At 47.7% G+C, this 21,225-nt stretch overlaps 1 protein-coding gene across 1 annotated transcript in view; it reads right to left on the minus strand.

The window, feature by feature from the left end:
- The window catches only part of CHD1L (chromodomain helicase DNA binding protein 1 like), a 1,245,724-nt gene that overhangs the window by 496,649 nt on the left and 727,850 nt on the right, over nt 1–21,225 (minus strand). The window lies entirely within an intron of this gene.

Genomic DNA, 21,225 nt, shown 5'->3' on the forward strand with positions numbered 1-21,225 from the left:
AACTTGAAAACAGGCTTGAAAAGCATATGTTGCAAAGGACAGTTTTGTGAATTGTGACAAAATACCAGAAAGACCATAGGGCAGGGGACCATAACCCATTTAATGATGCAGGAACTGGAAGGGGTATATGGGCATCACCTAGGCTCCCCAGTCCACCCCCTAGCCTAATTTATGTTCCTATTTTTTCTAATCCCTCCCTGCAGCAAAGGAAACCATTGCTTTTATGAAGAACACAGCAGAGTTAGGGCAATGGACAATGCAGTCTGCGGATTTAATGCAGCAGACTCCAGCGAAACCTGCATTAGAAATAGTGATAATTAACACAAAGGAACACTACGCGTGGTTCACTGGCCTGCGCCTATAACCAAATGTTATCACATAGGAAAGTCAGACAAAAATGAATCTAAATAAATAGGCCTGTCTTTCCTGTGTTAGGGTATAGGCACAGCAAAAACAAAGAGGTGATGGCTGGAAGGTTTAGAATTAATCTTAACCACTGGCAACGCTCTGGGCAACCCTCCAGACCACCGTTCTTCGCCTGCCAAGCCATTACAGAAGGGAAAGACCATATGCAAATCAGGCTTGGCCCCACCCCAAAAGGGGCAGTCCAGCCCGAACTGCTAGGCCACATCCCCTCTGCACGAGACCACAAGCATCCCCAAACATGTTTCGCCCTTGTTGGGGCTCATCAGTGAGGAGTAGCTTGGGTCTCTAGGCCCAGCAGGCACGGGACCCACGTCTGGGCATACCCGTCCCACTCGGGGTGACATAGCAAAAACAAAGAGGTGATGGCTGGAAGGTTTAGAATTAATCTTAACCACTGGCAACGCTCTGGGCAACCCTCCAGACCACCGTTCTTCGCCTGCCAAGCCATTACAGAAGGGAAAGACCATATGCAAATCAGGCACAGGCCAGTGCCCCACCCCTAGTCCCCATTTATGTGTTAATTGTCCTTCTTACGGCTTTAGCTGTAGACTTGGGCTGCAACTATAACAGCTGTCATTTTAAGTGGAAAAAAAGGATCTGTGCTTTCGATCCTTACTTACTGTTCAATGTTTGACCCTTAAAAGTGCTGATCTCCAGAGCCATCTGGGAACATGACCGATACTTTGTACTTCGCATATGCTGAAGAATTAGTAGGAAGGATCCTTGCAACACCATCAATTCTAGGCGCAGACGCACCACAGGTGGGAGGTGCCACCACAGACAAATCAAATCAAAGAGGTTCTGATGAAACAAGTTATCACTAGGGAATTATACGAAGCCATGATGACAGAATATCTGAGAGCGCATGCAGCACCGATGGGCCTGATAATCCGAATTGAACCATGGATTTTTCTAGATCAGCTACAGTTCCGAAAGGACTGGACCTATATAGCGAACAAGTGCACTAGAGACTGGCTTGTGCTGATTATAAGTACTGCGGAGAGACTACAGAGGGAGATCGAAGCAAAACAATATTCCCTACAGACAGAAACACTAGTAGCCAACTATAAAAAAAAGGTTTGGTGGATCTGAACGCATCCATCAACAATTTAAGGAATTCAATCTCAACTAAAAAGTGATTAAACTGAAGAAGGACATCAACGCAGTCTCAAATGAAAAGGTGTATCCATATACAACAAACAGCTACTACGATGATCAGAATGCAACAGATGGGACAAATAGCGGACAGATCCAGAATAAAATATTTAACAGACCACGTCTCAGACCCAACAACTGGACCTTTTTGAGTGCTAGCTCTGATGACAGTGTACCAAGCACCTCCAGCACAATCCTGTCAGCAACTAATCAGACAAACAGGAATGTTCGCTTCCAGGACATGAATAATAGTAATGACAACAGAAACCAGGGGTCTTTCTTATACCAAGGCAAAGCAAAAGGCAAAAACAGATGGCAGAAGAAGTGGCAAAATCAATCACAGAGAATAGCCGTAGCAGGGGACGGGGATGGAACCAAATTATGACAGAGGCCCTCATTAGGACCTTGGCGGAGGACCATGGCGCTATTAGCACCATGGTCCATGGCGCTAAGCTGCCAACTCCGCCATGGGGGTTGGCGGACTTACCGCCCCATTCCGAGGTTGGCGGGGCGGTAAGTCCCCAATCCCCATTTACCCTTCCCCATTCCCATTTCTGGCCCCATAGGGCATAATGGGAGTGGGGAAGGCGTTAATTACGCCACCGTAAATTACGGTGGCGTAATTAACAACAAGGTCCCTTAGCGCCATGGATTTTAACGCCTGCTAAAAGCAGGCGTTAAAATCACCATGGCGCTAAGGGAACTCGTACTCAGGCGGTAAGGGGCGCCATGGTTTACGCCGGCGTAAACCCATTACCGCCTGGGTCCTAATGAGGCCCAGAATCTGCAATTCGGGCAGTTTCTGAGATACAGAAGGAATTGCACCACCCTGAGTGACTATGACCAGCAGTAATCCAACTAAGCAGTAAAACTAATCAATCAGGGATACCCCAGACGCACGGTGAAAGATGCTCGAAAACATGACAGAAATATCCCGAGAGAAACGACCCTTGAACAACATGAATGGAGAGCAGGCGAACCTGATAGCACCAGAGCCGTCTTCAGCTTCTCCCCCTTGATAAACCAAATTAAGAAGGAGGTCCCCAAATTATGGCCACTGCTCAAAGTAGGCACATCCAGGATCGGTCCTCCAAGATTTGCAATCAAACGGAGACGGAATCTACGGGACTCACTGATTAACTGTTACTACTCTCACCTGGTCTCTGCGGTGGCGTTGGGGCACGGTTGCAGCCCTCCCTGAACTTGAATGACCCCCCTTCAGGCCTCTCCCTCAGTAGAAAAGCTGTGAGCTGTGGTACATGGTGATACTGCTCCTGCGTGGAGATAAGAGTGTGCGAGTGCGGCAATCTGTGATTGTTGTACCTCTCGAACCCTTTACCCCAAAGTACGGTGTCTGTGAGCATACGCCAGCCCAAGGAGCTCACCTGTGAATTATGGAAGATAAGCTCTCTGTCCTGCTACTTCTGGCAGGGGCGCGTCGAATGGGATCTAGTTCCTTCACTGATCCCTGATGAGGAATAGTCCAGTCCAGCTGCGACTATGCTTCTCCTTACGATTGGTAAGTCTTTCTTGAGCTCTTGTGATGCTGTTCGTTCTGTTTAATGTCTTTATATGTTGCTCCTATTTATGCCCGCAATGTCTCTCTTCTGTTTTCTTCCTTTAGATGGAAATGTGGCCTCAATGAAGCTGTGAGACGCAAGACGTGGCCTGATGGAAGATGGATGCTACCGCAATGTTCGACAGCAGATAAGTGATGGTTTAAGGAAAAGCGTGAAGCAGGGCGAAGTGCAACCTTCAACTGACTGTTTTTTTGATGTCTTACCTTGTCTTTTATTTTACCGTGCAGGCGCTGCTGTCGACGATGGAGCGTGTCGTGCTGTGGTGCCAAGATGAAGATTTCGGCGTTCCGGAAAGTGTAAAGATGAATACTTGGTTCGCCGAAGAGATGTATCGGTAACTACAGCTTCCACCAGTTGGTCAGTATGCTGTCAGGAAGCAGGATGTTCAGGAAGCAGGATCTTCAAAGGTAAGTCTGACCTCTGGCGACGGTGAGCGTTACGCTTCTTGCAAGTGCAGAATAACGCGAAGCATCTGTCTTGACTGTCAGGGCAGTTTATATAGCTGAGATTGTGGGCACGCCCATTAGGGCCGGTTTACCAGCCACACCCTGCCACTCCTAGAGAGTGAGCATGTGCGAAGGCAATCCATTAGCAGCCACACCCAAGAATGCACTTGGGGCTGCTTAATGGATGGAATGTTCAAGGTTAATGCATCCTGCTTAATAGGTGGAATGTTCAAGGTTAATGCATCTGAAGTGCTATGCCCATTATAAACACTTTTTGGTGTTAAATGGATGTTCTTGTTTACTTTTGTTCATGAGCCTGGTGCCAAAGGCGCCAGGACAGTGTCCACCCAGATCGCCTGTGCATGCGACCCCTGCATGCCTGTGCCACTGACTTCATGACCATGACATTAACACCTACAAGGAACCGCAGAGCAAGCCCCCAACACCTTGTGGAATCAACCTTGCCTGGTGGGCCACACGTCCTGTGGCCAGTGCAATGTCTGTCGCCTAACTGAGAGAAGTACATCTATAGACATAGGCTGGAGATACCCATGGACATAAAAGTTCTATACCAACTAGGACTACCCACCCAGTGAAGATACACCTGCGAGAACATCGGTCCTGTATCAGGACCAAAAAAAACACTGCCCACTGGTTAACCACTTTATGCTCAATGGCCATGGCCCGTCCGACTTCACCTGGACAATCATGGAAAAGATCTTGGTAACACGTAGAAGATGCAACCTACATACAGTTTTATTCCAAAGGGAACAATTGTGGATCTTTTGCCTAAGTACTGACAGGGCTGGCCTGAACGAATGCACGAGCTGGCAAACCTTGGCAACGTTGGAATCTCATCTGCAGATACCCCCACCATGTGGGATAACCACATGCCATTATGCCGAAGGAATTATAGGCATCTGTGCTGCCAAGTATATTTAGATCTGTGCACAATACCTACAGTAGGCATCTGTGCTGCCAAGTATCTTTAGATCTGTGCACAATACCTACAATTGTACAAGACCATGGGGGTATTCGATTTAGGAGTACCTACGACCTCCCCCCAGAGGGATAGCACCCCCCAGCTCAGCGAACTACAGCCAGCACACCTGAATCTAGCCCAAAACGAGTAGCAGCAGGACGTTTGACTGACGGGCATCACTATGACAACGTCAGTGGTTAGACATGGCAGACAGACACAAGCATATTCCCTCTACACCAGGGGGACACATACCAGACAAATCAGTAGAACTTTTCATACTGGCTGGTATGCCTTTGGCAATTTTAGCATACATCATGCCTGCTAGCAAGAGGGCCCCGCTGAAGACAATGACATACAAGCAGTCGTGGCTCCGGACATTTAGTCTGTGATGAAAGAAAAGGGCAGAGGAGGGAGAAAGAGGAGTGTAGGTGGAAAAGAGACCAGAATGGAAGGAAGGACAGATGAACAAAGGAGGTAGAGGGCGAGACCACGAGGAAGTGGTCAAGAGAGAAAAAGGAGTGGCATTAGGAGAACTAATAAAGGAGAGAACAGTGAAGGGGAAGGAGGGAGTGTTTAAAGTTGATGAGAAGGAACAAGCTGCATGAAGGAGTGGTGACGAGGCCAGAGAGAAGAGAGGAAGGAATAAGAATAATGAAGGAGAAGAGGGGGAAGTGGAAGGATGAGAGGAGAGGAGGGAAGGAGTGAAGGGAAGTGCAGAGGGGAGACATGAAAGGACCCAAAACCTTGGCTCTTAGCAGAATCACTGAGGAATGTAGAGGTGTGCGGCTATGGATGAAGGTCTGGAACAGTAATCCGCTTAGTATGACCTACATTATAACCAAGGGGGTGGGGAAGAAGCCTTTTAATCTATGAGTCGGAAACCAGTGAAAGAGTCGGTTAGCCGACACCGGTCCAGATGACCCAAGGCACTAGGGGTGGTGGTCTCAGGTATTTATTGAGGTTCAGATAGATCACAGAGACATCCTGACAAGTCCAGCCAAGAATCGAAAGACCTATACAGTTTTTAAGAAGTGTGAAGCACTCAAAGCCCCAGACTCTTTCAGTGAGCAGCGACCACAGAGGAGGCTGAGTTGTTTTGGGGACAGAGGGAAGGACTTGGTCCGTGTTCCCAATGCACGGTGACCATGTTATTCGTAATACAGATCCCCACCATGTGGGCTCACTGAAACCTAATACACCGGGTTGTCAGTTAAACTTAATGAAGAGAGTGAGCCTATATTTCGACTTTGAGTTGTCTGCTGATACCTCTGTCATTAGAGCTAGATACAAATTCAAGAACTAATGCTTCCAGAAGACATGCTCAAGTCCTCCATGTTTACATACAACTATAGTGCTTCAGTATTGTTATCTTTCATAGATCATATTTGAATATTTCCTGTCGCAAGGCCGGGACGTCCCGGTTACAGTTTACAAGTGTCAAGACTATCAGACTTTTTTACTGGATTGACCACAGAATCTGCTATGTCCTCCTCACTGCTAGAATTACTGCACACCCCCAGAATCCCTTCCTCCTCCTCACCTGATGAGGTAGAATAGTTCAGCTTCTTTTTCCGGGGGTGTCGCGCTGGAGTCTTCCTCTTCGTGAGCAGATACGGTCTGCCTCGAAAGGAAGCCACTGTGACTCTATATAGAGAAATTCACAATGACTCCTCTCCGCGACAGCCAGATATGTTAAAGGGGAAAAAGCCACGAGGGCATAAAAAACCCCCACGATGCTTCAAAGAGGACTGTCGATAGGCTGATCCGATGAGAGGTAACTTTCCGTTATTGAAGCAGAAGTCTCCGGAGAGCTCTCCAAAGACGGGAGTGAGGATGCAAAACACAACTGCCACAAACAAGTAGAACGAAGAAGAAGGTGGAGAGGCGGGGAACCAGGAGGAAGAGGCAAGGTAACAAGGGGTTGACTGGTAGCAAGTATGAAAGCGGGGGAAAGGGAAAAGAAGGCGGACTAAGACCGCAGAAGGATTCACAGGAAGGAGCGCAAGCAACACGGGAAAGCACAGTTGCAACGCATTGAGCTGCCGAGTAACGAATGGTTAAATACTCGACGTGCGGCCATGTTGGAAAAAGACTAGACTGTGGGATAGCGTTCGAGGAAACATGGCGGAACAGTCTAATGGCGTCAGAGTTTCCACCTCCGCCAGACTCGCCAGCTGCCAGCAGTCGTGACCGTATGCCCCCTTCGAAGACCCTTTCCTCCCGGTTTACCCGGATGAAGTCTGTGAAACTGGAGTAGAAGTCGGGGGGCATGGACCTGAGTCGCTGGTTCCCAAGTATCCTCTGAGGAGGGATAGCCTTTCCAGTGTATGAGGTACTCAAGGCGCCCTCGATGGTACCGAGAGTCACGGATTTGTGAGACTTCGTATTCATCCAAGGCAGAAGTGGGCTGGATCATTAACTTGGGCGAAATTTGCTTCCTAGTATCAGGTACAAAAGAGAGTAAGAGAGAGGAATGAAATACCGGATGGATCCGTCTGAGGGTCTTTGGCAACTTTAATCGGTAGGCAACTGGATTGACTCTGGACTCTATTTCAAATGGTCCGATATACCTAGGAGATAGTTTGGAAGGGCGAACCCAATGGGGCAAGAACCTTGTGGATAGCATAACCTTTGTGCCAGTATCCCAAGTAGGCACTTGACTCCGATTTCTATCCGATTGCTTCTTGTACTGTCTGCTGGCCTCCTGTAGGCTTAGTTTAGCCGTGTCGTGAGCTTCCTTAAGCTGTTTGAGTGTAGTCTCCAAAGACGGGATGTTGGTCTCTTTCCAGATGGTAGGTATTATGGATCGAGGATTAGAAACCATACGTACAATAAAAGGGGCTGAGACCTACAGCGGAATGTACTGCATTATTGTATGCAAATTCAGCGGTAGGAAGTAGGGCTACACAGTTGTCTTTTTGTTGATTGACAAAGCATTTCAGATAGTGTTCCAATGTTCCGTTGAGCCTTGTGGTCTGACAGTTTGTTTGGGGATGAAATCCTGATGAAAGGGCTCTCTCCATGCCCAAAAGTTTACACAAGACCTCCCAGAATCGGGAGGTGTATTGGGTACCTCGATCCGACACGATCTTCTGGGGCAAGCCGTGTAGCCGAAAAATATCTTTGAGAAAGACTTCCGCCATGACGGAGGCTGCCGGTATTTTGGACAGCGGAGAGAAATGAGCTAGTTTAGAATAAGAGTCCACAGTGACCATAATGCATGTACAACCCTGGGAACTAGGCAGTTCAGCGATGAAGTCGGTAGAGGACGACTTCCATGGACCCAAAGGGATCGGATCTTGGTATAATAATCTCAATGGTCTTTGGGTGGAATGCTTGTTCTGCTGACACACTAAACACGATTGTACATAGGTCTGTGTATCTTTTTTCATGTTTGGCCAATGGAAAGAACGTTTAAGCAATTCCAGCGTTCCTCGTATCCCTCGATGTCCGGCAGTCTTAGAGTCATGACACCATCGAAGAACCTGTTGGCGGAGTTTTTGTGTGGGTAAGAAGAGTCTTCCTTGGACAAAGCATAGACCATCTTTACCGCTGACTGGCAGACTACTAGTATCCAGTGTAGACCCATTCAGAGAGGCTTCTCTCACCTCCTGCATAAAGGAGGACACCAAGATGATTATTCGGGTGTGTGAGAACATCATCTCTTTCCTGTAGGTCGAGTTAGTGTCATCTCGGCGGGACAATGCATCCGCAATCTGGTTCTGGGTGCCAGGTATGCAGGTTATGGAAAAATCGAATTGGGCAAAGAAGTGAGCCCATCTGGCTTGTCTGGTGTTGTAACATTCTTGTTGTTTGAGGATTTGTAGATTCTTATGATCTGTACGTATTTGAAAGTGATTAAGACTCCCTTGGAGTAGATGTCGCCACTCAAGGCAAGCCAGTTTCATGGCAAGAAGTTCCCGTTCAATGACAGAATAGTTCTGTTGACTTGGGGTCAAAGTCTTTGAATAGTAAGCCACAGGATGTTCCCGGCCTTGGTCAGATTGAATGAGAATGGCACCTACGGCCGCTGCTGAAGCATCGGTCTCCAAGATAAAAGGTCTTAGTTGATTTGGCTGCTTTAGAATGCGTGCAGAACAGAAACTCTGTTTCAAGCTGAGAAAGCTGTTCTCAGCTTCTTCTGACCAAATAAAAGGTCTGGAAGATTTCTTTAACAAGGAAGTAATGGGAAGAGTAAGTTGTGAGAACTCTGGAGTAAACTTCCTATAGAAATTTGCAAGGCCCAAGAAACGTTGGATTTCTTTGATGGAGGTGGGTGACGGCCAGTCCAGTATGGCTTCGACCTTTTTAAGATCCATGGTGATTCCTTGCTCAGATAGAATAAATCCCAGATATGACAAGGAGGACTGGGCAAAGGTACATTTCTCTGGCTTTACCAAAAGGTGGTGGTGTTGTGATCTGTGTAAAACCTCTTTAACTTGGAGGATATGGTCTTCCTGATTGCGGGAATACACTAGGATATCATCAAAGTAGACCACTGTGTTTTGTCCCAATAGATCCGAAAACAAATGGTCCATGAACCTTTGGAAGATTGCGGGTGCATTAACCAGGCCAAACGGCATCACCTGATTTTCATACAGGCCGTAGGGTGTGCGAAAGGCCGTCTTCCATTCATCCTCCACTCTGATCCAAAGTAAATGGTAGGCATTCCGTAGATCGAGCTTGGTGAAGACTACTGAGCCTTGGACAGCTTCCAAAATTTCGGAGATGATGGGCATCGGGTAGCGGTCCTTGATGGTCACTTTGTTAAATCCCCTGTAGTCGATGCACGGCCTCAACTCCTTGCTGTCTCGCTTGGGGATAAAAAACAACAAGGCTCCTGCAGGTGATTTAGAAGAACGGATCAGTCCATTAGCTAGATTGTCATCGAGGTAACGCCCGAGTACAGCCTTTTCTGACAAAGATAGGGGATACATCCGTCCGAAAGGAACCAAGGCCTGAGGGACCAGGTCAATACTACAGTCCTCAGGTCTGTGTGGAGGAAGTGCAATGGGTACCTGTTCCTGAAATACTTCCGAGTATTCAGAAAAACAACCTGGAATACAATGAATGGAACTCTTCTCCGTAGCGCTTACCGTTTTAACGGTTTCATGTAATGGTTCAGGTAAACACTCCCTTTGACAGTACTTGGAGTGAAAGCTCATTAGGTTGTTAGTCCAATCCACCGTGGGATTGTGCTTCCGCAGCCAACCAATACCCAAGATTACGGGGAAATGAGCAGCACGGATAATGTCAAACAGTATCTGCTCCTTGTGTTGCTGTATAGAGACTTGTACCATCTCAGTGGTGTGGGTTATGAGTCCAGAACATAAGGGAGTACCGTCCACCCCTTCAACCTTCTGATCTTCTTTCTTGGCAATTCTGAGTAGACCCACCTTATCTGCCCATAGGGTGTCCAGAAAGTTACCTGCGGCTCCGCAATCCAATAGCGCCTGAGTATCGACTTCCTTATCTCTGAAACGAAGTTTGATTTCTATTACCATCAGTCGTAGGTCTTTGGATGTCTTTGCAGAGGTTACCGAGAGTGTGGTGTAGGAACAAGGGAAAGTCCCTCGGTAGTCTGTCCCACCAACTACCGAGGGCGTTAGTTTCTCGACCTTCTGGGAGGCACATATGGGCAATCCCTCAATAGATGATTTGCCGAACCGCAATACAGAGATTCTCCTCTCGTCTCCTTTTCTTCTCTTCTGCGGTCAAAGGAGGTCTGGTGGTACCAATTTGCATGGGTTCCTCTCGGCATTCCTGGTAACAGGTGAGGAGGCAGGAGTGTGAGTGTCCGGGAATGAGGTAGAGCTACGACTCTTCTTCCTTTTGTTCGGTTAAACGGAAATCAATCCATAGAACCGCCGCTAGTAGATCCGAGAAAGAGTCAGGACGAGGAATCCTGGCAAGTTCGTCTTTAAGCTCTTCCCGCAATCCCCTGCGGAAAATCATGTACTGGGCTTGTTCTTGCCAACCAGCCTCAGTAGCCAATTTCTTGAAGGTGGATATGTAGGTGAGTAGGTCGGAGTTCCCTTGGCAAACATCCAGTAAATCCTCACTGGCAATGTGTGCACATTCCGTCCGAAGAAAGGTCTGTTTCAGGAGGTCTTTAAAGGCAGCGTAATCTTGTAGGACTGGATCGGACTGGGAAACCAAAGGGGTTGCCCATGCCAAGGCGTTCCCGGTTAAATGCGTTATCATAAAACCCACCTTAGCGTGGTCCGTGGAAAAGGCATTTTGTCTGAATGTGAAATATATATTGCAGGCTTCTAGAAATTCCTTTACCTTCCTTTCGGAGCCATCAAACTTCCCTGACACCAGTGGTAAAGGGGGTAAATCCGTAGACTGTTGTTCTCTAGCGGCTACTCTCTGCTGGAGAGCCGCGTTATCGGTCTTGAGAGTCTGGACCTCAACCTGGAGGTTCTGGACCGCTGCCACCAGCTCTTGTAATTGCTGTGGTGTGGCCATGTCTTCACTCTGGCGTTGCAATCTGTCAAGACTATCAGACTTTTTTTACTGGATTGACCACAGAATCTGCTATGTCCTCCTCACTGCTAGAATTACTGCACACCCCCAGAATCCCTTCCTCCTCCTCACCTGATGAGGTAGAATAGTTCAGCTTCTTTCTTCGGGGGTGTCGCGCTGGAGTCATCTTCTTTGTGAGCAGATACGGTCTGCCTCGAAAGGAAGCCACTGTGACTCTATATAGAGAAATTCACAATGACTCCTCTCCGCGACAGCCAGATATGTTAAAGGGGAAAAAGCCACGAGGGCATAAAAAACCCCCACGATGCTTCAAAGAGGACTGTCGATAGGCTGATCTGATGAGAGGTAACTTTCCGTTACTGAAGCAGAAGTCTCGGGAGAGCTCTCCAAAGACGGGAGTGAGGATGCAAAACACAACTGCCACAAACAAGTAGAACGAAGAAGAAGGTGGAGAGGCGGGGAACCAGGAGGAAGAGGCAAGGTAACAACGGGCTGACTGGTAGCAAGTATGAAAGCGGGGGAAAGGGAAAAGAAGGCGGACTAAGAGCGCAGAAGGATTCACAGGAAGGAGCGCAAGCAACACGGGAAAGCACAGTTGCAACGCGCTGAGCCGCCGAGTAACGAATGGTTAAATACTCGACGGGCGGCCATGTTGGAAAAAGACTAGACCGCAGGATAGCGTTTGAGGAAACGAGGCGGAACAGTCTAATGGCGTCAGAGTTTCCACCTCCGCCAGACTCACCAGCTGCCAGCAGTCGTGACAACAAGTCTCCAGAGGTCATGTGCCACCGTTGTTAGTGAGACCACTAAGCATCCAACCGCCGGGCTAAGGACAGCAGAGGACTAGGGCACCACTTGTGTGGCTCTACATGGGCCTAAAATGACCTAAAAATCCTACTGCCTAACCTTAATATCAGCTTTCTCAGCATAAACTGGTAAACTGCAAAACCTGAGTAATACCTTCATTCCTACACACCACTATGCAACCACAATGACCCCCTATGTACTTATTCTCCTCCTAATGGCCCTCTATGTCTGCCTCAATTGGAGTCTCAGCTGATCCTCATATTATGGCCCCCATGCTCTCCTCTTAAGGGCTTAAGTTCCAACCAAGAGATCGTAATAGTAATAAAAGCAGCAGATAAAGGTGGAACGATTATGGTCCAAACCAGAGACAGTACTTGACAATAGTAATGACGCTCTTAGATCATAATGAAAATTGCCTATTGCGCTATTGCCTCTGCTTCTGCCCATACCACTAAACTCATCAACAAAGTAAAACCTTTCCTTTCTAAGCAAAACCGCCTTTCTATAGCTAGAGCAACCATTGGAGCCAAATTAGATTACTGTAACGTCCTTCTAGTAGGGACCTCTGCAAAAAATCTAATCAGATTTCAAGCCATTCCGAATAATGCCCTCAGAGCAGCCCTTAATATACCAAAAAGGGACCACATCACTCAAGCTAGGTGAGACGCACACTGGCTCCCTGTGCAGGAGCGGATTACATGTAAGACCCTCACCCTTACACATAAGTGTCTTACACTTGATGCTCCACCATATCTATCAGATACAATTGTTAAAGATACTTCCACACGCCCAAAAAGAACTTGCCATGCCAACAAACTACGCATCCCCTCCATCAAAAGGGCCAAAGCTGGGGGTATTGGTTTCCCTCATTTAGCACCAAAACTAGGAATGCACTACCCAATTCACTTAGAGCAGAGCCATCCCTCTCAGCATTCAGGAAAGCCCTAATAACTACTCTATTCAACTGAGTCTGCTCCATCCCCCACACCCCCTCACACCATGCCTTCCTCTACATTGTATGCTGTAACTTTGAATGTACTTCCTGTCCATCCGGAAGATTGTACTCCTTAACTAAGCTTGTTGTCTTGTAACAGCGCCACGATGCCCGAGGGCTGCTGTGAGCTTTATAAATGTGAATAAATAATAATAAATAAAATGGCCCCCTCCCTCGAAAGGGACCCTACCCAGCAAAAGCAGGCAATGCTGGATAGTACAGAGTTGGGGAGGGAGAGAGAATGGATAACACAACAGGAATTTGATTTTGTTAACAACCCTGAAGGCAGAATGTCATTATTTTATGCAATTCCTAAAATCCATAAAGACGTGAGCAATCCACCCGACCGTCCAACAGTTTCCGGATGCGGGTCAGTATTGGAACCAGTCAATACATTTTATAGACTATTTCCTGAAACCAGTAAGTACTCCAGCACAGTCCTATTTACGGGACACCATGTTAACCATTGTGTGCTTTGAGGAACACCTATTTGACCCATTAAAAAACTGTTAGTAACCATGGATATCACTGCTTTAAAACCAGTACTCTACAAGCTCTAGCCTTGGAATGTGTCTGCAGCCAGATCAACTTGTACGATCTACAGCAAAGGGTGCCAACAGAGTTTATGTCATGATGCCTACCTCCAAGGAGCCAGGTCCGACCCAGCAACCCCAGAGGCAGGCATCATTCCCCCCAGGGAAGTGCCAGCGGGCCCAAGCTGGAGCCCTTTGGGCACAGTCCTGGCGCCTTAGGCGCCAGGCTCATGTTGGACCCCTGTCCTGGCGCCTTAGGCGCCAGGCTCATAAAGCTAGACATGTGTTCAAGTGTTTTAATGTGCACTTACCTGATGCAGACCATGCTGCTACATCCAGGCCCTCTTGAGGCCTGAATGGAACTACTTTACCTGTGGGACTACTTTCCACCTGGGTGTGGTCGGGGAAGGATACATACCTGATCGGTGGAAGGATACATACCTGGAACTTCTTCCAAAGCTATTTAAACCACGCCCGATCAGCAACTCACGCTTCGCGTTGTTCTGCTCCTCGCAGCTGGACGCTCACCGTGTCAGCTCCTGCATCTGGACTTCAGCCACGCCTGTCAGCATCCTGGGTCACCTGCTAAGAGAGAATTGGAGAGAAAGAAGACCTTACCTGCTAAAGCTGCATCACGGAGACATCACACCGACGATCCTGAAAGGGAAGACATCATTTTTAAAAGCATTTCGCTTCGATCGCTGCAGCGCTGCATTTCACTCACCTTTCCTGGGCACCTCCATCTTCAGCAGGGATCATCCGGATCCGCAGTCACTTCCCAGAGCCTAGAGAGAAAAAGACTAGAACACAAGGTGAGAGAAGGAAGGGAATAGGAAAAGCTCAGTTTCCTTCTAAGACTTACCTGTTGGGTCATTCCCATTTCATTTCGGGTCCTGCTGCTTCCTGGCATTCCGGAACCCGGCCCCTATGGGGAAAAAAGACAAAGACATTGAATGAGCGAATGCAAAGACATTACCCAAACGCTCATCCAGAACTTACCTGTCATTTACTGGAACTGCACGTTTCACTTCGGGTCGGCGCCATATCTCCGGCATTCCGAACCCCGGCCCCTAAGGGGAAAAAGACATAAGCGTTAGCGCTTGCTGCAATAAGACAATGAACATTATTATTAAGCTTGAACTTTTGAACTTGCTACAGAACTCTTACAGCGCCTTACCTGAATAGTCAAGCTTATTTGAACTCCCATCAAACCTAAATCCAGTGAAGTAACTGGGTTTCAACGCGCCCCTGCATCAGAAGCAGGATGGAGAACTCATCCTTCCAGACCCTAAGGTGAGACTTCACAGGGAATCGTGGAAGGGTATCGTGGAGGGTTGGAAGGCAGTGGGAGGCTTGAGCATTATTCCGTCAGTAGGTAATACTCCCTTTTCACGCACAGGGGAATATTCCTGCCAGCCAGAGAAGCCAGAGTAGAGGGGCCCTACCTGTCCATCTTCAGAGTCCTGCGCTTCACCATTGAAGAAGCATCAGCACTCGAAGCCAGACCTGCGCCTCCGTGGGAATCAGGTGAGCGTGACAGAACGCGAAGCCTACCCACAATTTCCCACCCGGGCGCTATGGAGACTTCCGAGACAGATCAGCTGGCCCAGCTTTTTTGGGGGAATTACGGGCAGAAGTGCACTCAGCCCGCCAGGAGACTAACACTCTCAAAAGAGAACTGATCCTATCCAAGGAAAGAACAGATGACCTGGCCAAAAGGTTATTGCAGGCCCAGGCAGGGCACACTCCTTTACCTAATTCCGGAGGTACTTCCACATCAATGGGTTTGAATAACCCGGTACAAATCAATCTACCTGGACACATGCCTTTGGCCCCGCCTGAACGTTTTGCGGGGGATCCCAAGAAATATGCCGTCTTTATGAACCAATGTCGTTTACACTTTCTATGCAGACCCGGGGCCTTCCCTAACGACCAGACCAAGGTAGCCTTTATACTATCTTACCTCAGTGGCAGTGCTGCCGATTGGTCTATTCCATTGGTAAATCAGGATGATCCCATTCTCCAGAATTTTCAGGGTTTCCAGGCCAGCATGGAAAGATTGTTTGCTCGACACTCTCAAGGACAGGCCCTTGATAACGAACTGCTATCCTTACGACAAGGTAATCAGGATCTCCTGTCCTACGTTGCCACCTTTAATAGGCTGGTTGTGGAAACTGGATGGCCAGAAAACAAAAGGATCACATTGTTTCATCGAGGCCTGCGCGGAGAGCTTAAGGATGTTCTAGCTCAGATAGTAGATCCACCCCAGGTCTGCGCAGACTACATAGACTTCGTGGTTCAACTTGATCACAGACTTCAAAATAGAAAAGCAGATCGGTTCAAATACGAAACCCGAGTACCGATCAAAACCCACGCTAACTCCAAGAGTACCGACGTATCCGAACCTATGCAAATCGGCGGTGTTAAAGGACCATTAACGCAGAAGGAACGAGAGAGAAGGCGGCAAATGCAACTTTGTCTGTATTGCGGGACTTCCGGTCACTTTCTTTGAAATTGTTCGGTTAAACCACCTAAGAAGGTGGTTGGAGCCACTGATAACGATTTATTGACACCTGATTCGGGAAACGACCTAGCCCGACAAGCGTAGGGGTCCGCTTGCCAAGCTTGAAAACAAACTCTTTGACCTCGCATTTTGTCATGCCAATGGTGCTCGTGGACCCAAAACAGCCTCAGCTGTTGCATGCTATAAAAGCATACATCGACAGTGGAGCTATTGGAAATTACATAGACCGTGAATTGGCTTCCAGGATTAAGCTCCCTCTCCGCCCGAAAGTAACCCAAGATGTCATTACTACAGTAGATGGAACCGAAATAGCCTCAGGGCCTGTAACGCATTCCACTGTTGAAATGACACTGGTGGGTCAGGATGGACATCGGGAAGCAATCGTGTTTGATGTGATCAAGGCCCCACAATTTCAAGTGATTCTTGGAATTCCTGGGTTAGAAACACATAATCCCAGAATCGACTGGCGAGCAAAGAAGATATGTTTTCCTGATTGTGAACCAACTTGTTATCCAAGAAATCCAGTTATGGGTCTAGCCTCAGCAACTTCCACCCCTGTACAGCTACCATCAGAATACCGAGAATTCCAAGACGTTTTTCAGAAGGAACAGGCTAACACGTTACCTCCCCATCGGTCTTATGATTGCCAAATCGATCTGGTACCCAATGCTCAACTACCTTGTAGTAGGATTTATGCTCTTACGGAACCTGAGAACCTGCATTTGCGTCAGTATTTAGATCAGTACCTAGCCAATGGTTTTATTCGCCCGTCCAAGTCTCCTGAGCTCTGTTCTTCGTGCCGAAAAAAGAGGGCGACCTTAGAACATGTATAGACTATCGCGCCCTAAATCAAATAACGATTAAGAATCGTTATCCTCTGCCCCTGATCCCTGAGCTTATCGACCAGGTGAAAGACGCTTGTGTGTACACCAAGTTAGATCTCCGAGAAGCTTATCACCTGGTGCGTATAAAAGAAGGCGACGAATGGAAGACTGCATTCCGCACCAAATTTGGGCTCTTCGAATATCAGGTGATGCCCTTCGGTTTGTGCAATGCACCTGCCGCCTTTCAGTACTTTATGAATTATGTTCTTCGGGAACTTATCGATGTCTGTGTCATTGTTTATATTGACGACATCCTGGTGTACTCTTCTTCAGAATCCGATCACAGAAAACATGTTAGGGCAGTTCTTGAGAAATTGCGCCAGCACAGACTATTTGCAAAGCTCGAAAAATGCGTTTTTCATACCACAGAAGTTGAGTTTCTCGGATTCATCCTGACACCTCAAGGAGTCCGAATGGACTCGCGAAAGGTGGACGCCATCCTCAAATGGCCATCTCCTAGCTCGGTGAAGGGAGTTCAGAGCATGCTCGGCTTTGCCAATTTCTATCGAAGATTCATCCCGGAATTTTCCCGAACAGTCCAACCCATCACAGCTCTCCTAAAGAAAAACAAACGCTTTGAATGGACTCTTGAGGCCGAACAAGCCTTTCAGGACCTGAAAACCAAATTCACCTCTGCACCTATATTGAAGCACCTGCACCCAGATCTCCCTTACATTGTGGAAACCGACGCATCCAATTCGGCCATGGGAGCTGTCCTGTCGCAAAGAGACCCAGAAACTAACCAACTACACCCTGTCGCCTTTTGGTCCAGGAAATTTTCTTCTCCTGAAATCAACTACGCAATTACCGACAAAGAGTTACTGGCTATTAAATCTGCTTTCAAGGCTTGGCGTCACTACCTTCTCGGGGCAAGACACACCATCACCGTAATTACGGACCACAGAAATTTACAGTATTTAAAGACGGCCAAAGCTCAATCTTCACAACAACTCCGATGGGCTCTATTCTTTGCGGAATTTGATTTTGTCATTACCTATCGCCCTGGCTGCAAGAATGGTAAAGCGGACGCCTTATCCCGGATTGGCATGGAAGAACCCAATTCGAGTTTAGAACCTGTGCCAATCATACCTGAACAAAGAATCTTAGGCCTAACTTCATTGCAAACTATTGAGGACATCCAAACGCAAGTAAAACAACTTCTAGACTCTTCAGCCTTACTGGAATGGAGTCAAAAGGGTCCTCATTACACCGTTAAGGATGATTTACCCTAATTCCAGGAGCGGTTGTTTCTGCCAAGTAAAGAATTGCAAGAACTTGTTATTGCCCATCATCATGAATCATTAATGGAAGGACACCCTGGTATCGCTAAAACGGAGGAAAAAATCAAACGCCACTTCTGGTGGCCTTCTTGGAGAAAAGACATAAAGTCTTTTGTATTGTCTTGCGGAATTTGCGCCCAAAACAAGGGTCAAAAGAAAAGGCCAGCCGGCCTACTTCAACCCTTGGATATTCCACCGGCACCATGGCACACCTTGTCAATGGACTTTATAACTGACCTGCCTCCTTGTGCTGGTTACAACACTATCCTTGTAATTGTGGATCTATTCTCCAAAATGGCCCACTTTATCCCTTTAAAAGGTTTGCCTTCAGCTTCCACCTTGGCCAAGGAATTTCTGGAGAATATAGTTCGCATACATGGTTTCCCTTCCATATTAGTCTCGGATCGTGGAAGTCAATTTATCTCCCATTTTTGGAAGAAGTGTTGCCAACTAGCACAAATAGATGTGCGGTTATCCACCAGCCACCACCCCAGACCGACGGACAAACCGAGAGAACCAATCAGACTCTCAAGCAATATCTTCGGTGCATGTTACACCAATCCGAGTTAAATTGGAAAGACATCCTTTGGATCGCAGAATATGCATACAACAATTCAGTGCATTCTGGAACCGAACAAACTCCTTTTTATACTTTGTATGGTCACCATCCTCGGACCTCTGATCTAGATCCACCTCTGACCCTGGAAATGCCCGCAGTAAATCATCTGCATTCCACAATAACCCGAGCCTTCAAAGAAGCTGCAACTCATTTACAGCAAGCCAAGAAAAAGTATAAAGAAAACGCTGATTTGCACCGAAGTAAAACTCCTCCTTACCAAGTAGGAGACCAGGTATGGCTAGCAACGAAACATTTACCCCTCAAGGGCCCGCGAACCTTCAATCCCAGATTCATAGGACCTTATCCCATCAAGGCTATAATCAATCCCGTGGCCTTTAAACTGGATTTACCGTCTAACATGCGTATTCATCCAGTTTTTCTTGCATCACTTTTGAAGCCAGTACAACCAGGGACCCGACTGTCCAAGGCTCCAGACCCAGTTCAATTTGAAGGGGAATTAGAATTCGAAGTTAAAGACATTTTAGACTCCAAGGTGTTAAAGTCAAAACTCTTCTATCTTGTTGACTGGAAGGGATATGGACCTCAGGAGAGATCGTGGGAGCCTAGTAACCATGTTCACGCACCTCGATTAATACAAAGGTTCCACCGGAGATTTCCGAACAAGCCAAAACCCCCGGAGGGAACAACCTTGGGAGGGGCCTTGAGGGGGGGTACTGTCATGATGCCTACCTCCAAGGAGCCAGGTCCGACCCAGCAACCCCAGAGGCAGGCATCATTCCCCCCAGGGAAGTGCCAGCGGGCCCAAGCTGGGGCCCTTTGGACACAGTCCTGGCGCCTTAGGCGCCAGGCTCATGTTGGACCCCTGTCCTGGCGCCATAGGCGCCAGGCTCATAAAGCTAGACATGTGTTCAAGTGTTTTAATGTGCACTTACCTGATGCAGACCATGCTGCTACATCCAGGCCCTCTTGAGGCCTGAATGGAACTACTTTACCTGTGGGACTACTTTCCACCTGGGTGTGGTCGGGGAAGGACACATACCTGATCGGTGGAAGGATACATACCTGGAACTTCTTCCAAAGCTATTTAAACCACGCCCGATCAGCAACTCACGCTTCGCGTTGTTCTGCTCCTCGCAGCTGGACGCTCACCGTGTCAGCTCCTGCATCTGGACTTCAGCCACGCCTGTCAGCATCCTGGGTCACCTGCTAAGAGAGAATTGGAGAGAAAGAAGACCTTACCTGCTAAAGCTGCATCACAGAGACATCACACCGACGATCCTGAAAGGGAAGACATCATTTTTAAAAGCATTTCGCTTCGATCGCTGCAGCGCTGCATTTCACTCACCTTTCCTGGGCACCTCCATCTTCAGCAGCGATCATCCGGATGCACAGTCACTTCCCAGAGCCTAGAGAGAAAAAGACTAGAACACAAGGTGAGAGAAGGAAGGGAATAGGAAAAGCTCAGTTTCCTTCTAAGACTTACCTGTTGGGTCATTCCCATTTCATTTCGGGTCCTGCCGCTTCCTGGCATTCCGGACCCCGGCCCCTATGTGGAAAAAAGACAAAGACATTGAATGAGCGAATGCAAAGACATTACCCGAACGCTCATCCAGAACTTACCTGTCATTTACTGGAACTGCACGTTTCACTTCGGGTCGGCGCCATATCTCCGGCATTCCGAACCCCGGCCCCTAAAGGGAAAAAGACATAAGCCTTAGCGCTTGCTGCAATAAGACAATGAACATTATTATTAAGCTTGAACTTTTGAACTTGCTACAGAACTCTTACAGCGCCTTACCTGAATAGTCAAGCTTATTTGAACTCCCATCAAACCTCAATCCAGTGAAGTAACTGGGTTTCAACGCGCCCCTGCATCAGAAGCAGGATGGAGAACTCATCCTTCCAGACCCTAAGGTGAGACTTCACGGGGAATCGTGGAAGGGTATCGTGGAGGGTTGGAAGGCAGTGGGAGGCTTGAGCATTATTCCGTCAGTAGGTAATACTCCCTTTTCACGCACAGGGGACTATTCCTGCGAGCCAGAGAAGCCAGAGTAGAGGGGCCCTACCTGTCCATCTTCAGGGTCCTGCGCTTCACCATTGAAGAAGCATCAGCACTCGAAGCCAGACCTGCGCCTCCGTGGGAATCAGGTGAGCGTGACAGTTTATAATAGATCTCTTACTCACAGCACTTAATGACAATTTTTTTCAAATTTGTTAACAAATTCTATCAGCAGGTTAACAGGACAGCAATGAGGGCAACATTTGCCCCCAGCCTTGCCATAATCTATATAGCCTGCTTTGAGGAGAGATTTATTTTCTCTGCGACCAACCCCTACATACAAAACATTTACAAATGGAAGCACTTTATAGAAGACATCATCTTCATTTATAGAGGCTACAGAGAGCTCTTGGGAAAATTCTCAATTTGGTTCAAAGATCGGGATTCTCACATTAAGTTCACGATGAACGCGAGTGACCATGAGATACACTTTTTGGACCTCAGCATTAGCAATAACAATGGCAAGCTGAAATGTACACTGTTTAA

Source organism: Ambystoma mexicanum, chromosome 7p, assembly GCF_040938575.1.
Source record: "Ambystoma mexicanum isolate Mex_15411 chromosome 7p, UKY_AmexF1_1, whole genome shotgun sequence".
Classification (NCBI taxonomy): Eukaryota; Metazoa; Chordata; class Amphibia; order Caudata; family Ambystomatidae; genus Ambystoma; species Ambystoma mexicanum.